Genomic DNA, 22339 nt, shown 5'->3' with positions numbered 1-22339 from the left:
AAGAAATAAGAAGCATCAATAAGGATGTAGGGAAAAAATTCTCATGAAATATTGGAGAGTGTAAATTGGAACAGTCACATTGGAAAACAGTACATTTCTTCAAAAGTTAAAAATAAAAATATCACTTAATTGAGTCATGCCACTGCTGGGTATTTATCCAAAATAAATGAAAACTTTAATTTGAAAAGATGTATGAATTCCTGTTTATTATAGCATCATTTACAAAAGCAAAGATATGAAAAAAACCAAGTGTCCATCAATAAATGAGTGGATAAAGGAGATGTGATGTGTATTTGGTATAGAAATGTCATGTGATTTATATGTGCAATCTAAAAAACAAAACAAAAAACAAACTCTCAAATACAGAGAACACACTGAGAGTTGCCAGAAGGGTGGTGGGTTGAATGAAATAGGTGAAAGGGTTTAAGGGGAAATTTTTTCTAGTTATATAATAATAAAGACAGAAAGATGAAAAGTACAGTATAAGAAGAATGTTCAATAATATTGTAATAACATCATATGGCCACATATCGTGACACATTTACCATGGCGAGCGCTGCGGAATGTAATGAATTGTGAAATCAATGTTATAAGCCCAAAGCTAATATAAAATTGCATATCATATATGTCAATAATGAAAAGAGTTAATTGATAGAAAGTAACTCGTATGTGCTATTAAAATAATAGGGTTTTTTATTTCATTAATTTTTAATTGTTATTTTTTGTAATTATGATTTCTATTTTGTGCTTTTTTAACAAAAAGAACTACTGCAATAATGTAATCTTGTCACTTATTAAAATTATGTTTTTAATAAAAAATCCTGTTAAGATGCTGAAAAAGGACCTAGTCAAAGCCAATATTCATCAGAATCAAAAGCTTCTGCACAGCAAAGGAAACAGTCAAGAAAACAAAGAGGCAACCAACGGAATGGGAGAAGATATTTGCAAATGACACTACAGACAAAAGGTTGATATCCAGGATCTTTATTGAACTCCTCAAACTCAACACACAAAAAACAGACAATCATATAAAAAAATGGACAGAAGAGGAGGAGTCAAGATGGCGGAGAAGTAGCAGGCTGAGAGTACTTCAGCTAGCCGGAGATCAGCTAGATAGCTTATCTAAAGATTGCAAACACCTGAAAATCCATCGGCAGATCGAAGAGAAGAACAGCAATTCTGGAAACAGAAAAAAAACCACTTTCTGAAAGGTAGGACCGGCGGAGAAGTGAATCCAAAGCGACGGGAAGATAGACCCCGGGGGGAGGGGCCGGCTCCCGGCAAGTGGCGGAGCAACGGCGCACAAAATCAGGACTTTTAAAAGTCTGTTCCGCTGAGGGACATCACTCCAGAGGCTAAACTGGGGCGAAGCCCACACGGGGTCAGCGTGGCCTCAGGTCCCGCAGGGTCACAGAAGGATCGGGGGTGTCTGAGTGTCGCAGAGCTTGCGGGTATTGGAACGGGAAAGCCGGCTACAGAGACAGAACCAACAGTAAGATCACAGCTCTGTGTTACTTTGAATCAGTCGCAGGCTCTTTGAGCTCGGAGCGCAGCCGGAGGTCAGGCAGATGGGAGTAACTGGGCGCTGTTCACTGAGGGCGCACTGAGGAGTGGGGCCCTGGGTTCTCGGCTCCTCCGGGCCAGAGACCAGGAGGCCGCCATTTGTATTCCCGTCCTCCGGAACTCTACGGAAAGAGCTCAGGGAACAAAAGCTCCTGAAAGCAAACCCGAGCGGATTACTCATCCTGGCCCCTGGTAAGGACGTTGCAATTCCGCCTGGGGCAAAGACACTTGAGAATCACTACAACAGGCCCCTCCCCCGGAAGATCAACAAGAAATCCAGCCGAGACCAAGTTCACCTACCAAGGAGTGCGGTTACAATACCAAGGAGAGCAGCAGAATTCCAGAGGAGGAGAAAGCAAAGCACGGAACTCATGGCTTTTTCCCTGTGATTTTCTTTAGTCTTGCAGTTAATTTAATTTTTTCTTTTTCATTTTTTGTTTTTTTTCTCGCCTTCTGGTAATTTTTTTTTTAACTTTTACCTTTTTCTTATTTAACGTTTTTTAACTAGTTCATCCAATATATATATATTTTCTTTTTTATATTTTTCTTATTTGTTTTCTTTTTTTTAATTCTTTTCTTTTTTTTTTTCTTTTTTCTTTCTTCCTTTTTTGAACCTCTTTTTAACCCCTTTCTCCCGCCTCACGATTTGGGATCTCTTCTAATTTGGTTAAAGCATATTTTCCTGGGGTTGTTGCCACCCTTTTAGTATTTTACTTGCTCCTTCATATACTCTTATCTGGACAAAATGACAAGACGGAAAAATTCAACACAAAAAAAAGAACAAGAGGCAGTACCGAAGGCTAGGGATCTAATCAATACAGACATTGGTAATATGTCAGATCTAGAGTTCAGAATGACAATTCTCAAGGTTCTAGCCGGGCTTGAAAAAGGCATGGAAGATATTAGAGAAACCCTCTCGAGAGATATAAAAGCCCTTTCTGGAGAAATAAAAGAACTGAAATCTAACCAAGTTGAAATCAAAAAAGGTATTAATGAGGTGCAATCAAAAATGGAGGCTCTCACTGCTAGGATAAATGAGGCAGAAGAAAGAATTAGTGATATTGAAGACCAAATGACAGAGAATAAAGAAGCTGAGCAAAAGAGGGACAAACAGCTACTGGACCACGAGGGGAGAATTCGAGAGATAAGTGACACCATAAGACGAAACAACATTAGAATAATTGGGATTCCAGAAGAAGAAGAAAGAGAGAGGGGAGCAGAAGGTATACTGGAGAGAATTATTGGGGAGAATTTCCCCAATATGGCAAAGGGAACGAGAATCAAAATTGAGGAGGTTCAGAGAATGCCCCTCAAAATCAATAAGAATAGGCCCACACCCCGTCACCTAATAGTAAAATTTACAAGTCTCAGTGACAAAGAGAAAATCCTGAAAGCAGCCCGGGAAAAGAAGTCTGTAACATACAATGGTAAAAATATTAGATTGGCAGCTGACTTATCCACAGAGACCTGGCAGGCCAGAAAGAGCTGGCATGATATTTTCAGAGCACTAAATGAGAAAAACATGCAGCCAAGAATACTATATCCAGCTAGGCTATCATTGAAAATAGAAGGAGAGATTAAAAGCTTCCAGGACAAACAAAAACTGAAAGAATTTGCAAACACCAAACCAACTCTACTGGAAATAATGAAAGGGGTCCTCTAAGCAAAGAGAGAGCCTACAAGTGGTAGATCAGAAAGGAACAGAGACCATATACAGTAACAGTCACCTTACAGGCAATACAATGGCACTAAATTCATATCTCTCAATAGTTACCCTGAATGTTAATGGGCTAAATGCCCCTGTCAAAAGACACAGGCTATCAGAATGGATAAAAAAACAAAACCCATCTATATGTTGCCTCCAAGAAACTCATTTTAAGCCCGAAGACACCTCCAGATTTAAAGTGAGGGGGTGGAAAAGAATTTACCATGCTAATGGACATCAGAAGAAAGCAGGAGTGGCAATCCTTAGATCAATTAGATTTTAAGCCAAAGACTATAATAAGAGATGAGGAAGGACACTATATCATACTCAAAGGGTCTGTCCAACAAGAAGATTTAACAATTTTAAATATCTATGCCCCCAACGTGGGAGCAGCCAACTATATAAACCAATTAATAACAAAATCAAAGAAACACATCAACAATAATACAATAATAGTAGGGGACTTTAACACTCCCCTCACTGAAATGGACAGATCATCCAAGCAAAAGATCAGCAAGGAAATAAAGGCCTTAAACTACACACTGGACCAGATGGACATCACAGATATATTCAGAACATTTCATCCCAAACCAACAGAATACACATTCTTCTCTAGTGCACACGGAACATTCTCCAGAATAGATCACATCCTCGGTCCTAAATCAGGACTCAACCGGTATCAAAAGATTGGGATCATTCCCTGGATATTTTCAGACCACAATGCTCTAAAGCTAGAACTCAAACACAAAAGGAAGTTTGGAAAGAACCCAAATACATGGAGACTAAACAGCATCCTTCTAAAGAATGAATGGGTCAACCGGGAAATTAAAGAAGAATTGAAAAAAATCAGGGAAACAAATGATAAAAATACAATGGTTCAAAATCTGTGGGACACAACAAAGGCAGTCCTGAGAGGAAAATATATAGCGGTACAAGCCTTTCTCAAGAAACAAGAAAGGTCTCAGGTACACAACCTAACCCTACACCTAAAGGAGCTGGAGAAAGAACAAGAAAGAAACCCTAAGCCCAGCAGGAGAAGAGAAATCATAAAGATCAGAGCAGAAATCAATGAAATAGAAACCAAAAAAAAAAAAAAAAATAGAACAAATTAACAAAACTAGGAGCTGGTTCTTTGAAAGAATTAATAAAATTGATAAACCCCTGGCCCCACTTATCAAAAAGAAAAGAGAAAGGACCCAAATAAATAAAATCATGAATGAAAGAGGAGAGATCACAACTAACACCAAAGAAATACAAACTATTATAAGAACATACTATGAGCAACTCTACGTCAATAAATTTGACAATCTGGAAAAAATGGATGCATTCCTAGAAACATATAAACTACCACAACTGAACCAGGAAGAAATAGAAAGCCTGAACAGACCCATAACCAGTAAGGAGATTGAAACAGTCATTAAAAATATCCAAACAAACAAAAGCCCAGGGCCAGACGGCTTCCCAGGGGAATTCTACCAAACATTTAAAGAAGAACTAATTCCTATTCTCCTGAAACTGTTCCACAAAATAGAAATGGAAGGAAAACTTCCAAACTCATTTTATGAGGCCAGCATCACCTTGATCCCAAAACCAGACAAGGATCCCATCAAAAAAGAGAGCTATAGACCAATATCCTTGATGAACACAGATGCGAAAATACTCAACAAAATACGAGCCAATAGGATTCAACAGTACATTAAAAGGATTATTCACCACGACCAAGTGGGATTTATTCCAGGGCTGCAAGGTTGGTTCAACATCCGCAAATCAGTCAATGTGATACAACACATCAACAAAAGAACAAAGAACCATATGATACTCTCAATAGATGCTGAAAAAGCATTTGACAAAGTACAGCATCCCTTCCTGATCAAAACTCTTCAAAGTGTAGGGATAGAGGGCACATACCTCAATATCATCAAAGCCATCTATGAAAAACCCACCGCAAATATCATTCTCAATGGAGAAAAACTGAAAGCTTTTCTGCTAAGGTCAGGAACACGGCAGGGATGTCCATTATCACCACTGCTATTCAACATAGTACTAGAAGTCCTAGCCTCAGCAATCAGACAACAAAAGGAAATTAAAGGCATCCAAATCGGCAAAGAAGAAGTCAAATTATCACTCTTCGCAGATGATATGATACTATATGTGGAAAACCCAAAACACTCCACTCCAAAACTGCTAGAACTTATACAGGAATTCAGTAAAGTGTCAGGATATAAAATCAATGCACAGAAATCAGTTGCATTTCTCTACACCAATAGCAAGACAGAAGAAAGAGAAATTAAGGAGTCAATCCCATTTACAATTGCACCCAATACCATAAGATACCTAGGAATAAACCTAACCAAAGAGGCACAGAATCTATACTCAGAAAACTATAAAGTACTCATGAAAGAAATTGAGGAAGACACAAAGAAATGGAAAAATGTTCCATGCTCCTGGATTGGAAGAATAAATATTGTGAAAATGTCTATGCTACCTAAAGCAATCTACACATTTAATGCAATTCCTATCAAAGTAGCATCCATCTTTTTCAAAGAAATGGAACAAATAATGCTAAAATTTATATGGAACCAGAAAAGACCTCGAATAGCCAAAGGGATATTGAAAAAGAAAGCCAACGTTGGTGGCATCACAATTCCGGACTTTAAGCTCTATTACAAAGCTGTCATCATCAAGACAGCATGGTACTGGCACAAAAACAGACACATAGGTCAATGGAACAGAATAGAGAGCCCAGAAATAGACCCTCAACTCTACAGTCAACTAATCTTCGACAAAGCAGGAAAGAATGTCCAATGGAAAAAAGACAGCCTCTTCAATAAATGGTGCTGGGAAAATTGGACAGCCACATGCAGAAAAATGAAATTGGACCATTTCCTTACACCACACACAAAAATAGACTCAAAATGGATGAAGGACCTCAATGTGCGAAAGGAATCCATCAAAATCCTTGAGGAGAACACAGGCAGCAACCTCTTCGACCTCAGCGGCAGCAACATCTTCCTAGGAACATTGCCAAAGGCAAGGGAAGCAAGGGCAAAAATGAACTATTGGGATTTCATCAAGATCAAAAGCTTTTTCACAGCAAAGGAAACAATTAACAAAATCAAAAGACAACTGACAGAATGGGAGAACATATTTGCAAATGACATATCAGATAAAGGACTAGTGTCCAGAATCTATTAAGAACTTAGCAAACTCAACACCCAAAGAACAAATAATCCAATCAAGAAATGGGCAGAGGACATGAACAGACATTTCTGCAAAGAAGACATCCAGATGGCCAACAGACACATGAAAAAGTGCTCCATATCACTCGGCATCAGGGAAATACAAATCAAAACCACAATGAGATATCACCTCACACCAGTCAGAATGGCTAAAATAAACAAGTCAGGAAATGACAGATGCTGGCGAGGATGCGGAGAAAGGGGAACCCTCCTACACTGTTGGTGGGAATGCAAGCTGGTGCAGCCACTCTGGAAAACAGCATGGAGGTTCCTCAAAATGTTGAAAATAGAACTGCGCTATGACCCAGCAATTGCACTACTGGGTATTTACCCTAAAGATACAAACGTAGTGATCCAAAGGGGCACGTGCACCTGAATGTTTATAGCAGCAATGTCCACAATAGCCAAACTATGGAAAGAACCTAGATGTCCATCAACAGATGAATGGATAAAGCAGATTTGATATATATACACAATGGAATACTATGCAGCCATCAAAAGAAATGAAATCTTGCCATTTGCAACAACATGGATGGAACTAGAGCGTATCATGCTTAGTGAAATAAGTCAAGCAGAGAAAGACAACTATCATATGATCTCCCTGATATGAGGAAGTGGTGATGCAACATGGGGGCTTAAGTGGGTAGAAGAATAAATGAAACAAGATGGGATTGGGAGGGAGACAAACCATAAGTGACTTTTAATCTCACAAAACAAACTGAGGGTTGCTGGGGGGAGGTGGTTTTGGAGAAGGGGGTGGGATTATGGACATTGGGGAGGGTATGTGCTTTGGTGAGTACTGTGAAGTGTGTAAGCCTGTTGATTCACAGACCTGTACCCCTGGGGATAAAAATATATGTTTATAAAAAATAAAAAATTAAAAAAATGGGCAGAAGATATGAACAGACACGTCCCCAGTGAAGACATACAAATGGCTATCAGACACATGATAAAATGTTCATCATCACTAGCCCTCAGGGAGATTCAAATTAAAACGACTTTGAGATATCACCTTACACCAGTTAGAATGGCCAAAATTAGCAAGACAGGAAACAACATGTGTTGGAGGGGATGTGGAGAAAGGGGAACTCTCTTCCACTGTTGGTGGGAATGCAAGTTGGTGCAACCTCTTTGGAGAACAGCGTGGAGGTTTCTCAAGCAATTACAAAATAGAACTTCTCTATGACCCTGCAATTGCACTACTGGGTATTTACCCCAAAGATACAGATGTCGTGAAAAGAAGGGCCATCTGTACCCCAATGTTTATACCAGAAATACCTAGAGTTTATAATTAAAAGAGAATACAAATGTGTTCCTGTCAGAAGCAATTTTGTGTTTTAATTCATTTTCATTTTCTTATTGAGGGATTCAAATACCAAATACTTTATAAAAAGCATCTGTGCACTTTGCAAAATCAAAAATTCTAAGTTCTTCTTTAACTTTTTTGAACATCATTGTATTTCTTTTATATCATACATCTGTTGCCTTCTGCCCTTTATTGGTTAATTTTCTTAGTATGAGATTCAATCATTGCAAAGGCATTTCTAACTACAGAAAATGAAAATAAATAAATAAATACAATTTCAGACTATGTTGTATAATCCATAGTTGAATTCATGGTTTGGACACAGCCAATGTAATTTAGATAGTTAGTAGATTATTTTAAACCTATTTTTCCCGAACAGTAATTTGGCCAGGATATAAGAGACAGCAACCTATATGATAATTTAAAATTCTGGAATAGAGACACCTGGGTGGCTCAGTTGATTAAGCATTCAACTCTTGACTTTGACTAGGGTCATGATCTCAGTGTCCTGGGATTGGGCCCTGCACTTCAGGCTCCAGGCTCAGCAGGGAATCTGTTTAAACATCTCTCTCTCTCTCTATCCCTCTGCTTCTCTTCCCCTCTCTCTTTCTTTCTCTCTCTCTCCTTCAAATAATTAAATAAGCCTTTAAAAAAAATCTAGGAGACTTCTAAAATTTTGCTTGGGAAAAATAAAGCAGACTTGCTTTCTTTTTAAAAACAAATTGTGAGAATTTTATATTTTGTAAGCTGCTTTAGTGATTTTCCCCATGACCTACTGGAGAAGATTAAGTAAAGTAGCTTCTAATTACATAATTGGTCTGGTTTAGATGTTAAACTATACTTAAATAATGGACATATTAAGGGAGAAATTAGGACAAGAGAAAGAGAGTACAAAACAAGCTATAAAGTTTGTTTGATTTAACATTTTTGAATTGTTAATTCCAGTATTAATGTCAGATTTTAAGCTATAAAAAGTATGCAATATATTTTTAAAGATTTATTTAGTTGTATTTTTTGAATAAACACTAGTAATGTAAAACAGATGCTCAAAGGAAAAAGAATGAAAGAGAAAAATCAGAAGAAGCAAGGGATGGGGAGAGAGGCCAACAAATTTTTTTCCATAAGAATTTGATATGACATTTTTTTCCCAGATACACTAAGCCTCCTTTTTGTTCCAAGTTTTTATTTAAATTCTTTTAGTTAACATATAGTGTAATATTAGTTTCAGGAGTAGAATTCAGTGGTTCATAATTTGCATATAACACACAGTGCATTTCACAATGCATGCCCTCCTTAAGACCCATCACAGATTTATCCCAGCCCACCCACCCACCTTCCCCCAAGCAATCCTCAGTTAAGTGTCTCTTTTATGTTTTTTCTCTCAGTTTGTTCTTTTTTATGTTTCCCCCCCCCTCTTTTTTAATTTCCTTTATATCCATCTGTTTGCATCTTAAATTCCATGTATGAGTGAAATTATATGGTAAAAGTCTTTCTCTGACTGACTTATTTTGCTTTGCATAATATGGTCTAGCTCCATCCATGTTTTTGCAAATGACAAGATTTCATTTTTCTTTATTGGTGAATAATATCCCATCACTTATTTATATACCACGTCTTTTTTATCCATTCATCAATCAATGAATATTTGGGCTCTTTCCATAATTTGGGTATTGTTAATGCTGGCATAAGCATCAAGATGTATGTGCCCCTTTCATGCACTATTTTAGTATCCTTTGGGTAAATAACAAGTAGTGTAATTGCTGGTGGTAGTATAGTTTTATTTTTAACTTTTTAAGGGACTTCTATACTGTTTTCCAGAGTAGTTCCACCACTTTGCATTCCCACCAATAGTGTAAGAGTGTTTGCCTTTCTCCGCATCCTGGCCAACATATGTTGTTTCCTGTGTTGTTAATTTTAGCCATTCAGACGTGTGAGGTAATATTTGCTTGTAATTTTTATTTGTATATCCCTGATGATAAGGGATGTTCAACATCTTTTCATGTGTCTCTTAGCGATTTGTATACCTTCTTTGGAAAAATACTGATGCATGTTTTCTGCCCATTTCTTAATTGGATTTTTTGTTTTTTAGTTGTTGAGTTTGATAAGTACTTTATAGATTTTAGACATGACCCCTTAATCAGATATGTCATTTGCAGAGCACTTGACTGCAGATACATCATTTGCAAATATCTTCTCCCATTGAAAAGGTTGACATTTAGTTGTTTACTTTGCCATGTGGAAGCTTTTTATCTTAATGAAATTCCAATAGTTCATTTTTTCTTTTGTTTATCTTGCCTTCAGGAGAGGTGTCTAGTAAGAAGTCGCCATGGCTAATGTGAAAGTCGTTGCTCTTTATGTTCTCCTCTAGGATTTTGATGGTTTCTTGTCTTACATTTAGGTTTTCATCCATTTTGAATTTCTCTTTGTGTATGGTGTAATGAAGTGCTCCCGTTTCATTCTTTTGCATATTGTCCAGTTTTCCCAGCCCCATCTGTTAATTAATTGGTCTGGTTTAGATGTTAAATTATACTTAAATAATGGCCAGATTAAGGGAGAAAAAGAAACTGCTTTTTTCCCATTATATTCTTTCTTGCCTTGCAAATATTAGTTGACCATAGAGTTGTAGGTCCATTTCTGGATTTTTCTTTTCTGTTCCATTGATATATGTCTGTTTATGTATCAGTAACCATACTGTCTTCATGACTCCAGCTTTGTAATATAACTTGAAGTCCAGGATTCTGATGCCTCCAGCTCTACTTTTATCAAGAGTGGTTTGTCTATTCAGGGTCTTTTGTGGTTCCATACAAATTTTAGGACTGTTCTAGCTCTGTGAAAAATGCTTGTAGTTGATAAGACTTCTATCAAATATGTATATTGCTTTGGGCAGTATAGACATTCTAACAATTTTCAACTTCTAATCCATGGGTGTAGACTTTTTTTTTCAAATTTTTTGCATCATATTCAATTTCTTTAATCTCTGTTCTATAGTTTTCAGAATACAGATCTTTTGCTTCGTTGGTTAGGTTTATTCCTAGGTATCTTATGTTTTTCATTGCAATTGTAAATGGAATAAATTACTTCATTTGTTTCTGATGTTTCATTATTGGAGTATAGAAGTCCAACAGATTTCTGTATGTTGATTTTGTATCCTGTAACTTTACTGAATTTTTGTACCAGTTCTAGCAATTTATTTTTGTGGAGTCTTTTGGGTTTTCTACGTAGGGAAATATATCATCTGGGAATGATGAAATTTGACTTCTTCCTTTTTGCTTTGGATGTTTTTTATTTCTTTTTGTAGTTGTCTGATTGCTGAGTCTAGGACTTCTAGTACTATGTAAAATAGCAACCATGAAAGTGGACATATCTGTCATGTCCCTGACTATACGGGAAACGTTTTAATTTTTTCCCCATTGAAGATAATATTAGCTGTGGGTCTTTTGTATATGGCCTTTATAATATTGAGATATGTTCCCCCCACCCCTACTTTGTTGACAGCTTTTAAAAATAAGAATGGATTCTGTATTTTACCAATTTTTTCTGCATCCATTGAGAAAACCATATGGTTCTTATCTTTTCTTTTACTAACATGGTGTATCACATTGATTGATTTGTGAATATAGAACTACTGTTGTAGCCCAGAAATAAATCCCACTTGATCATTGTGAATAATTCTTTTAACCTACTGTTGCATTCAGTTTGCTAGTATTTTGGCTGTGAATTTTTGCATCCATGTTCATCAAGAATATTAGCCTGTAATTGCCCTTTTCAGTGGGGTTTTTGTCTGGTTTTGGAATTAAGGTAATGTTGGCCTTGTTTTCCTTCCATTTTTAGTTTTTGGAACAGTTTGAGATAGGTAGGTATTAGCTGTTCTTTAAATATCTGGTTGAATTCTGTTGGGAAGCCATCGGCCCTGGACTTCTGTTTGTTGAGAGATTTTTGATTACTGATCCAGTGTCTTTGCTTGTATACTAGTCTACTCAATTTTTCTATTTCTTCCCATTTCAAGAAATATTTTATTCTATATTATCTAGGAATTTATCTTTTTCTTTCAGATTGCCCAATTTGTTGTTACACACACACACACACACACACGCTATATATATATATATATATATATGCATATATATATATGCATATATATATATATACATGCATATATATATACATATATGTACATGATTTGTATACCTTCTTTGGAAAAATACTGATGCATGTTTTCTGCCCATTTCTTAATTGGATTTTTTGTTTTTTAGGTGTTGAGTTTGATAAGTACTTTATAGATTTTAGACATGACCCCTTAATCAGATATGTCATTTGCAGAGCACTTGACTGCAGATACATCATTTGCAAATATCAGATATCATATATGTACATGTACATATATGTATATATATATATAGTTATTCAAATTTCTGTGGTTTCATTTGTAATTTCTCTTCTCTCATTTGTGGTATTATTTATTTGGGTCTTTTCTCTTTCCATTTTGATAAGTGTGGCTATGGGCTTATGAATTTTATTAATTCTTTTAAAGAATCAGCACCTATTTTCATTTGTCTGTTTCACTGTTCTGTTGTTGTTGTTATTGTTTTTATTTCTATATCATTTTTTCTACCCTAATCTTTATTATTTCCCTTCTTCTTCTGGTTTTAGGCTTCATTTCCTGTTATTTTTCTAGGAGTTTTATGTGTAAAGTTAGGATGTGTATTTGAGATGTTCTTGTTTCTTGAATTAAGTCTGTATTGCTATATACTTTCCTTATATGACTGCTTTTATTGCATTCCAACAGTTTTGGATCATTCTGTTTTTATTTTCATTTGTTTCCATGTAATGTTTTATTATTCTTTATTTTTCTGGTTAACCCATTCATTATTTAGTAGGATGTTCCTTATTCTCTATGAATTTCTGGTCTTTCTATTTTTTTTCTTATTGTTGACAATGTACAGAATTTGTAAAAAAAGAAAATTAAAACTCAGAGAGGATACATAAATTAGCTAAAGACAGGCATAAAGGCAACAAGGTTATAGGACTGACTGTTAAGAAAATATGTTTCACAATAAGTTTATCTTTTGGCTTGAAAAACTATATGGAAAAAGAGCTAACAATGATTGAATTTGACATGGTTTCCAAGGTGTGCATTTCATAAAATAATTGAAATATGGTGACAAGAGACCATCCAGGTTCTCATCCACACCCACTTAATTACATGAAAAAAGTAAGTCCAGAAAACTACATTGGCTATATGAATGGGGAATTTCAGAAAAGGAATATCACCATAGACAGAAAAAACATTGTAAAGTAGTAAGTAGGCCAATTAATCAAAATGAAATAACTACTTAAATTCAGTAAGCTCTCAATTCTTATCTTCTAAATATATGAATCAAAAATTGATAGAGTAGAAGGTGTGAGCAAGATGGTAAACTATCAATTCCTAGGCATATGTTCCCCCTAGAAACATTAAGTAAATTACCAAACAAAACAAAATAAAACAAACCCAAAAATACACTAAATTAACTTAATAGTAACTTTGGAAATCATTTTGAATTCTATAGCAACTAAACACTCAACCAAGAAAAGACAAATTGAACATTTTAAGACATTATGTTTTGCTTTTACTCCACTTTGTTTCATAGCCTTTCTGATGTGCTTGAGGATGGTTTGGGGGAAGTAGAATCCCAATCCTTAGTTCCCTTCTGTAAACCAGACTGAATAAATGGACAAAATTTGCAATGTTGTAATTTGTTTACAGGATTCCTGAGTAATTTGTCTCTCTGAACCCTAACATGGAGTTCAAATTGACCAAAAGTATTTGAAATCTCAAACTATAAGAAGACAACAGCAGCATGGTTCATATATGTCACAGATACATAGTCTCACAAACAAAAGAGATGAAAGACCACAGTTTGGCATACTCAAGAGATTATCTATGTTGTTAGAAAGTTATGGCCTTTAGAAAAATCAAGAAATTTAAATGCATAAATGTTTATGAAGAATTAGAAAAACTGCACACATATGCCCAAGGATGACACATCCACAGAATGGTCCAGAGAAGATTATAAGCTTTCATGTCTGGAATATTAGTGAAAATCTTTCAATGCATGGAACCAGTCTAAAAAGGGTTTAAAAAGTTGAATTTTTAAGATGCCCATTTTTAAATAAATAATCACAATTTTTACAAAAGAAATAAGAAAACATAACATTTTAAAGGAACATAATAAATTTGTATAAATGATCTGTGAAGAAACAGTCTTTAGATATACTATACAAAGACTTTTTAAAAACTGTGGAAAGAACCAAGATGCCCTTTAACAGGGGAAAAGATCAAGAAGATATGGTCCATATATACTATGGAGAATTATGCCTCCATCAGAAAGGATAAATGCTCAACTTTTGTATCAACATGGACAGGACTGGAAGAGATTATGCTGAGTAAAATAAGTCAAGCAGAGAGAGTCAATTTTCATATATGGTTTCATTTAGTTGTGGAGCATAAGGAATAACACAGAGAACATAGGGAGATGGAGAGGAGAAGTGAGTTGGGGAAAATTGGAGGGTGAGTTGAACCATGAGAGACTGTGGACTCTGAGAAACAAACTGAGGGTTTTGGAGGGAAGGGGGTGGGAGGTTGGGTGAGACTGGTTGTGGGTATTATGGAGGGCACATATTTCATGGAGCACTGGGTGTGGTACATAAACAATGAATTCTGGAATACTGAAAAGAAATTAAAAAAAATAAAATTAAGGGTGCCTGAGTGGCTCTGTGGGTTAAAGCCTCTGCCTTCAGCCCAGGTCATGATCCCAGGGTCCTGGGATAGAGCCCCTCATAGTGCTCTCTGCTCAGCAGGGAGCCTGCTCTCTCCTCTCTCTTTGCCTGCCTCTCTGCCCGCTTGTGATCTCTGTCTTTCAAATGAATAAATAATTTTTTTTTAAAAAATTTAAAAAAAGAAAGACATGGAAAATGGAAAAAGAAAAAAAAGCTGTCTTAAATATGATCAAGAAGCTAAAGGAATACACAAACAAGAAAACTAAAATATATCAGGAAAACAATACATAAACAAAACAAGAATATTGACAAAGAGATAGAAATTACAAAAAAGGCCAAACATGAGTTCTGCAACTATAATATTCAATAACTGAATTGAAAAATTCACTAGATTTGTTCAACAGCAGATTCAAATAAGAAGAAGAAAGAATAAATATAGTGGAAGACAGGTAATTGCAAATTATCAATTCAGACAAGTAAAAAAAAAAGAATAAAAGTTAAAAGGGCAAGATTTCATTTCTTGTGATGGCTGCATAGTATTCCATTGTGTATATATACCACATCTTCTTGATCCATTCATCTGTTGATGGACATCTAGGTTCTTTCCATAGTTTGGCTATTGTGGACATTGCTGCTATAAACGTTCGGGTGCATGTGCCCCTTTGGATCACTACGTTTGTATCCTTAGGGTAAATACCCAATAGTGCAATTGCTGGGTCATAGGGCAGTTCTATTTTCAACATTTTGAGGAACCTCCATGCTGTTTTCCAGAGTGGCTGCACCAGCTTGCATTCCCACCAACAGTGTAGGAGGGTTCCCCTTTCTCCGCATCCTCGCCAGCATCTGTCATTTCCTGACTTGTTGATTTTAGCCATTCTGACTGGTGTGAGGTGATATCTCATTGTGGTTTTGATTTGTATTTCCCTGATGCCGAGTGATATGGCGCACTTTTTCATGTGTCTGTTGGCCATCTGGATGTCTTCTTTGCAGAAATGTCTGTTCATGTCCTCTGCCCATTTCTTGATTGGATTATTTGTTCTTTGGGTGTTGAGTTTGCTAAGTTCTTTATAGATTCTGGACACTAGTCCTTTATCTGATATGTCATTTGCAAATATCTTCTCCCATTCTGTCAGTTGTCTTTTGATTTTGTTAACTGTTTCCTTTGCTGTGCAAAAGCTTTTGATCTTGATGAAATCCCAATAGTTCATTTTTGCCCTTGCTTCCCTTGCCTTTTGCGTTGTTCCTAGGAAGATGTTGCTGCGGCAGAGGTCAAAGAGGTTGCTGCCTGTGTTCTCCTCAAGGATTTTGATGGATTCCTTTCGCACATTGAGGTCCTTCATCCATCAACATGGATGGAACTAGAGCGTATCATACTTAGCGAAATAAGTCAAGCAGAGAAAGACAACTATCATATGATCTCCCTGATATGAGGAAGTGGTGATGCAACATGGGGGCTTAAGTGGGTAGGAGAAGAATAAATGAAACAAGATGGGATTGGGAGGGAGACAAACCATAAGTGACTTTTAATCTCACAAAATAAACTGAGGGTTGCTGGGGGGAGGGGGTTTGGGAGAAGGGGGTGGGATTATGGACATTGGGAGGGTATGTGCTTTGGTGAGTGCTGTGAAGTGTGTAAACCTGGTGATTCACAGACCTGTACCCCTGGGGATAAATATATATGTTTATAAAAAAGAAAAAATTAATTAAAAAAAAAAGTTAAAAGGGCTTATGTAACACCATCTAAAAAACTGATATACACACTAAGGGAGCCCCAAGAGTGGAGACAAAAGAGCAAAGGGAATTATTAAAAGGGGGAAAAAAAAAGATGCCTGAGAAATTACAATAACTAAAGAAAGGCACAAGTATACAAATACAAAAAAAAAATCAAAGCATAAAATGAAAGATAAATAGAAGAGACCTACAATAAGACACATTATAATCAAAATGTCAAAAGCCAAAGATAAAGACATAATTTTGAAAGCAGGGAGAGAATAAAGATCATCATGTAAAAATATTTCTCACTAATATTATTAGATTTATAAGCAGAAACATTTCAGGACAAAAGACAGTGGGATAAAACATTTAAAGTGCTGAAAGAAAAATAATGAGACTGTAAACCTGAAGTTCTACATCTGGCAAATCCAGATTTAGATTAACAAAATTTATTAATAAAAGCTGAGGGAGTTTATTACTACTTGATATGCACTACTATAAATGCTAAGAGGAATCCTTCAAGTTGAAATGAAAAAATGTCAGAGAAAAACTAGAAACCTATATATATATATATATATATATATATATATATATTCCTTTATTCTTCTATTATTTCCAAGATAAATATATATATATTTTTTTTTTCTGATAAAGGTAAATTCAAAACTGAATATAGAAACAAGGATTGTAATTTTCATTCATAACGTGACTTTTTATTCTACAGGATTTAAAGTAAAATCATGAAATAATGATAATCTATTTTAATATAATCTAATTAAAGATGTAATTTGTGTCATGAGTAACATAAAGGAGGGTTGAGCTATAAGAGTAGTTTTAATGCAATTAAATTTAAGTTGGTATTTGTTTTAAATAGAATTAATTTTAGGAAGTTATTTGTAACTCCCATTGTAGCACAAAAGTGTCTATAAATATATAATAGAAAATCAGAAATGAATTAAAGTTACCAAAAACAAAACAAAACAAAACAGAAAAAATCAATTTATCACAAAGGAATGCTATATAGGAGGAAATGAGAGACAAAATACACTGTAACATATGGGGAAACAAATAGCTGAGTGGAAATAGTAAGTCCTTAACTATTAATAATTACTTTAAATGTAAATAGATAAATTCCCCAATGAAAAAATAAAGATTGACAAAAAAGATCAAAACCAAATCCTAATATATGTTGTCAACAAAGAACTCACTTTATATTTGAAAACAAGAATAGGTTGAAAATTAAAGGATGTAAAAGTTATTCTGTGTAAGCAGTCATCAAAAGGGAACTATACTGGCTATGAAATATCGGACAAAATAGAATTAGGTAAAAAAAAATCTTTAAAGAGACAAAATCAGATATTATATTTGATAAAAGATCAAATATCCAAGGAAAGAAAGCATTATATATATTACATGTTATTATAATATTATATATTATTATATTGTTTTATAGGTATTCATATATGATTATATATAACTATTGAATTATATATATAGAGAGAGTATTATATACATATACCACACATTAGATATCTTTTTTTTAATTATTTTTTTATTTTTTATAAACATATAAGATATCTTATATATATGAAGCAAACCATGAGAAAATTGAAGTGATAGAAAACTCTACCTAAATAGTAGATTGTTTTGGGTTGTATAGACATTTTAAGAATATTTGTTCTTCTAATTCATGAGCATGGAATATTTTTCAATTTCTTTGTGTCATCATCAATTTCTTTCATAAGTGTTCTGTAGTTTTTAGAGTACAGTCTTTTATATCTTTCATTAGTTTTATTCCTAGAGCCCAAACATCCATTGACACTTGAATAGATAAAGAACATGTGAGAGAGAGAGATACATTGATGATAGATAGACAGATGTATTTAGATAGATATATAGATGATATAGATAGAGATATATAATGGAATATTACTCAGCCACAAAGAATAAGATCTTTTCATTTCCAACAGCATGGATGGAGCTGGAGTGTATTATGGTAAGTGAAATAAGTTACTCAGAAAAAGACAAACAGTATGATTTCACTCATATGTAGAATTTAAGAAATGAAACAGATGAGGGGCGCCTGGGTGGCTCAGTGGGTTAAGCCGCTGCCTTCAGCTCAGGTCATGATCTCAGGGTCCTGGGATCGAGCCCCGCATCGGGCTCTCTGCTCAGCAGGGAGCCTGCTTCCCTCTCTCTCTCTCTCTCTGCCTGCCTCTCCATCTACTTGTGATTTCTCTCTGTCAAATAAATAAATAAAATCTTAAAAAAAAATGAAACAGATGAACCTGGGGAGGGAAGAGAGAGAGGTAAACCAAAGAACAGTCTCTTAACTATACAGGAAATACTGAGAGTTACTGGAGGGGAGGTAGTTGGGGCAGTGGGATAAATAGGTGATGGGTATTAAGGAAGGTACTTGTGATGATCACTGGGTGTTACATATAAGTGATGAATCACAATTCTACTCCTGAAACTAATGTTACATTTATGTTAACTAACTGGAGTTTGAATAAAAACTTGAAAACAAACATACGAAAACGGGAAATTTCAACATCTCACATTCAATTATAAGAAGAACAACCAGTTCCCAATTACCCTAGGGGTGACACCCACTCAGAGCTGGGTTCCAATAACATAAATAACCTGGGTTCCAATAACACTACAGATAGCAAGCATAGCCCATAAGAGACAGAAAGTCACTGTAGGTGAATGCAGTAAAGGGAAAAATGACTTAGAGACAACATCAAGGTGTAAGCAAAACACATAGGATACTCTCCTAAAGTTTCAGGTTCTGATGAACAGAGGAGACTGCACTGAAAAGCACTCCAAGAACTCTTCCTCATAGTCACTACTTCCAAGAGCAGATGATATAGCTCACTTTCTTAACACAAAGAAACAGACATAGAGAAGTAGACAAAATGAAGAAACAGATAAATTTATCCCTAATGAAAGAAAAGAACAGAGCCAGAGGCCAAGATTTAAGCAAAAAAAGATAAAAGTAACATGGCTGAAAGAGAATTCACAGCAATTATCTTAAGAATACTCACTGAACTTAAGACTGGAAGACATTATTGAGAGCCTAAAAAGAGAGTAATGAGTAACATAGCACAGATAAAGAGGTCAATAAACAAAATGAAAAACAGGCTTGATGGAATGAAGAGCAAAATGGAAGAAACAGAGGAGTGAATTAATGACCGAGAAGATAGAGTAATGGAACCTATTGAAGCTGAACAAAAGAGAGAAAAAAGATGTATGCAAAATAAGAACAGACTTAAGAAACTCAGTAACTCCATCAAATGTATAACATTCACATTATAGGTGCCCAGAAGAGGAAGGGAGAGAAAAGGGAGCAGAAAATGTGTTTGAAGAAATAATAGCTGAAAACTTCCCTACTCTGGAGAAGAAATATACATCCAGATCCAAGAGGCATAGAGAAATCTCATCAAAATCAACAAGGCAGACCTACACCAAAACATCTTTTAAATAGACTGACAAAATATACTGATAAAGAAACAAAAATAAAGGCATCAAGATAAAAGAAGTTAATAACTTACAAGGGAAAGCTCATGAAGCTAGCTGGAGATTTTTCAACAGAAACTTTGCAAGCCCGAAGAGCTTAAATCTTGGCCTCTGGCTCTGTTCTTTTCTTTCATTAGGGATAAATTTATCTGTTTCTTCATTTTGTCTACTTCTCTATGTCTGTTTCTTTGTGTTAAGAAAGTGATTTATTCAAAGCACTGAGTGGGAAAAAGATAGCATTCACAATAGAAGGACAGATAAAGAGTTTCCCAGAAGAGTGAAACATAAAGGAGTTCACAACCTCTATATCAAGCTGCAAGAAATATGAAATGGGATTCTTTGAGTGGAAAGGAGAGACCAAAATTGACAGTATAAAAGTAGGAAACACAAAAGAAGTGAATAATTCTATTAAAAATCAGTCAAGGGACTCATAAGATATAAGAAATACCAAATAACGTATATCAAAAGTGTGGGGAGGAGAGGACGAAAGATTGGTTAAAACTTGAATGACATCAGTTTAATATAGCCTGATATATGCAGAAAGGGTTATATGCAAACCTAATGGTTAACATATATCAAAACACACTAATAAATGTACAAAGAATAAAGAGAAATAATTCAAATATATCACTAAAGAAAACCAGCAAGCCATGAAATAGGTTAAGACCAGAAAGGATCAGAAAAAAATCTGCAGAAACAATCACCAAAACAGTAATAGGATGTCAATAAATACATATCTATCAATAATGACTTTGAATATAAATGGAATAAAGTTCCTTATCAAAAGATGTAGGTGACAGAATAGCCACAACAAAACAAAACAGCAATAAAAAACAAACACAAACAAAGAAAAAACAAGACCCATAAATATGCTGCCTACAAGAGTCTCATTTCAGACCTAAAGATACCTACAAATTAAAAGTGAGGGAATACAGATGCATCTATCAGTCAAAAGAACACTGAAGTGCCCCTTTCTGCCTCCAAGAGGTCATTGTGCCCATAAAAACAAACAAACAAACAAAAAAACACCTTGCAGAAAACTGAGGGGTGGGGAGAGAAGCAAGTTCTGAAGTTTACCCTTGACTGCACTCACCCTACAGAAGATGGAATCATGGATATTGCCAATTTTGAGCAGTTTCTTCAAGAGAGAATCAAAGTGAATGGGATAGTTGGGGATCTTGGTGGAGGGGTTGCAACCATTGAAAGGATCAAGAGCAAGATTATCATAACTTCTGTGGTGACTTTTTCCAAAAGGTGTTTGAAATATCTCAAGAAAAAAATAACTGAATAATAATTTACATGATTGGTTGTATGTAGTTGCTAACAGTAAAGAACACTACAAATTGCATTACTTACAGATTAACTAGATGAGTAAGACAATGAAGATGATGACAAGGAAAATATATAGATATAGATATAGATATAGATATAGATATAGATATAGATATCTACTTGTGTGGCTTAGTCAGTTGGGCATCTGCCTTTGGCTCAGGTCATGGTCTCAGGGTCCTGAGCTTGAATCCCACATTGGGTTTCTTGTTCCAGTGGGGGGGGGCTGTTTCTCCCTCTTACTCTGCCTGCCATTCCCCCTGCTTGTGTGCTCTCTCTTTTTCTGTTTCAAATATATAATAAATAAGATCTTCAGAATAATAACTTGTTTATCTGAAATATTTTGTATGACTTCTTGAATAAAACATGGGAACCCAAATCGTGGTTTCCCTTATATCTCTGCAGTGTGGATTGAACACAAAATTGAAAATCATAGTGAAAGGGCTTCACTTCGGCTGTCATTCACTTATTTGTAATTATTTTCTTTTCCTGCTTGAAAATTTTAGTTATTGTGGTAATAATACCAAAACAGAAGTAAGCTCCTTCAAAGGAACTGCCAGGAATTTGACTTGAGCAGGTGCTTAAGTGTGTGGAGATGTGTTCCCTTCAGATAGTAATTAGTTTACTTCAAAAAGTGTGACAGTTTTACCTCGTGATTTACTTTTTATTTTTTTTTTTCCTGGTGTTTTTCTCAAAGATTCAGGTTTACAAACATCAAGACTCCTAATTCACTGAAAGCAACAAGTGACTTCTTTGAGGTTCTCTTCTTGCAGGAAAATGGAAATGTCGATAAAAATGCAGGATTCTGTGTTAATTCAATTTTTGATTATAAAGTATTTGATGAACACAATTATTATATATGTTAATTCTTTTCCTTCCTATACAAATAAAACACTCTTTTGTGTTGATGCATATTTTATTATCCTCTCCCCCAGAAAATAGTTTGGAGAGAAGTTATAAGTCCCAGGTTTTAAATTGAGTACAAGTGCACAAAAATGAATTTATAAATAATCACTGTTGCTACAACTCTTTGCAGCAAGCTATCACTTTGGCCCCCAGTAGGGGGAGCTGGAGATGAGTAGTAGTAGAGCAGTTAGAACTGGATATCTGAGCATCTCCCCAGGATTGGAGCCTTTTCATAGGGGTAGGGCACAAAGAAGTGATTGAGAGACTGTAAACACTGAGGAGATGAGAAAAAAAAAAAAA

Source organism: Mustela erminea, chromosome X (genome assembly GCF_009829155.1).
Source record: "Mustela erminea isolate mMusErm1 chromosome X, mMusErm1.Pri, whole genome shotgun sequence".
Taxonomy (NCBI): domain Eukaryota; kingdom Metazoa; phylum Chordata; class Mammalia; order Carnivora; family Mustelidae; genus Mustela; species Mustela erminea.
This window is presented reverse-complemented; position numbering follows the sequence as displayed.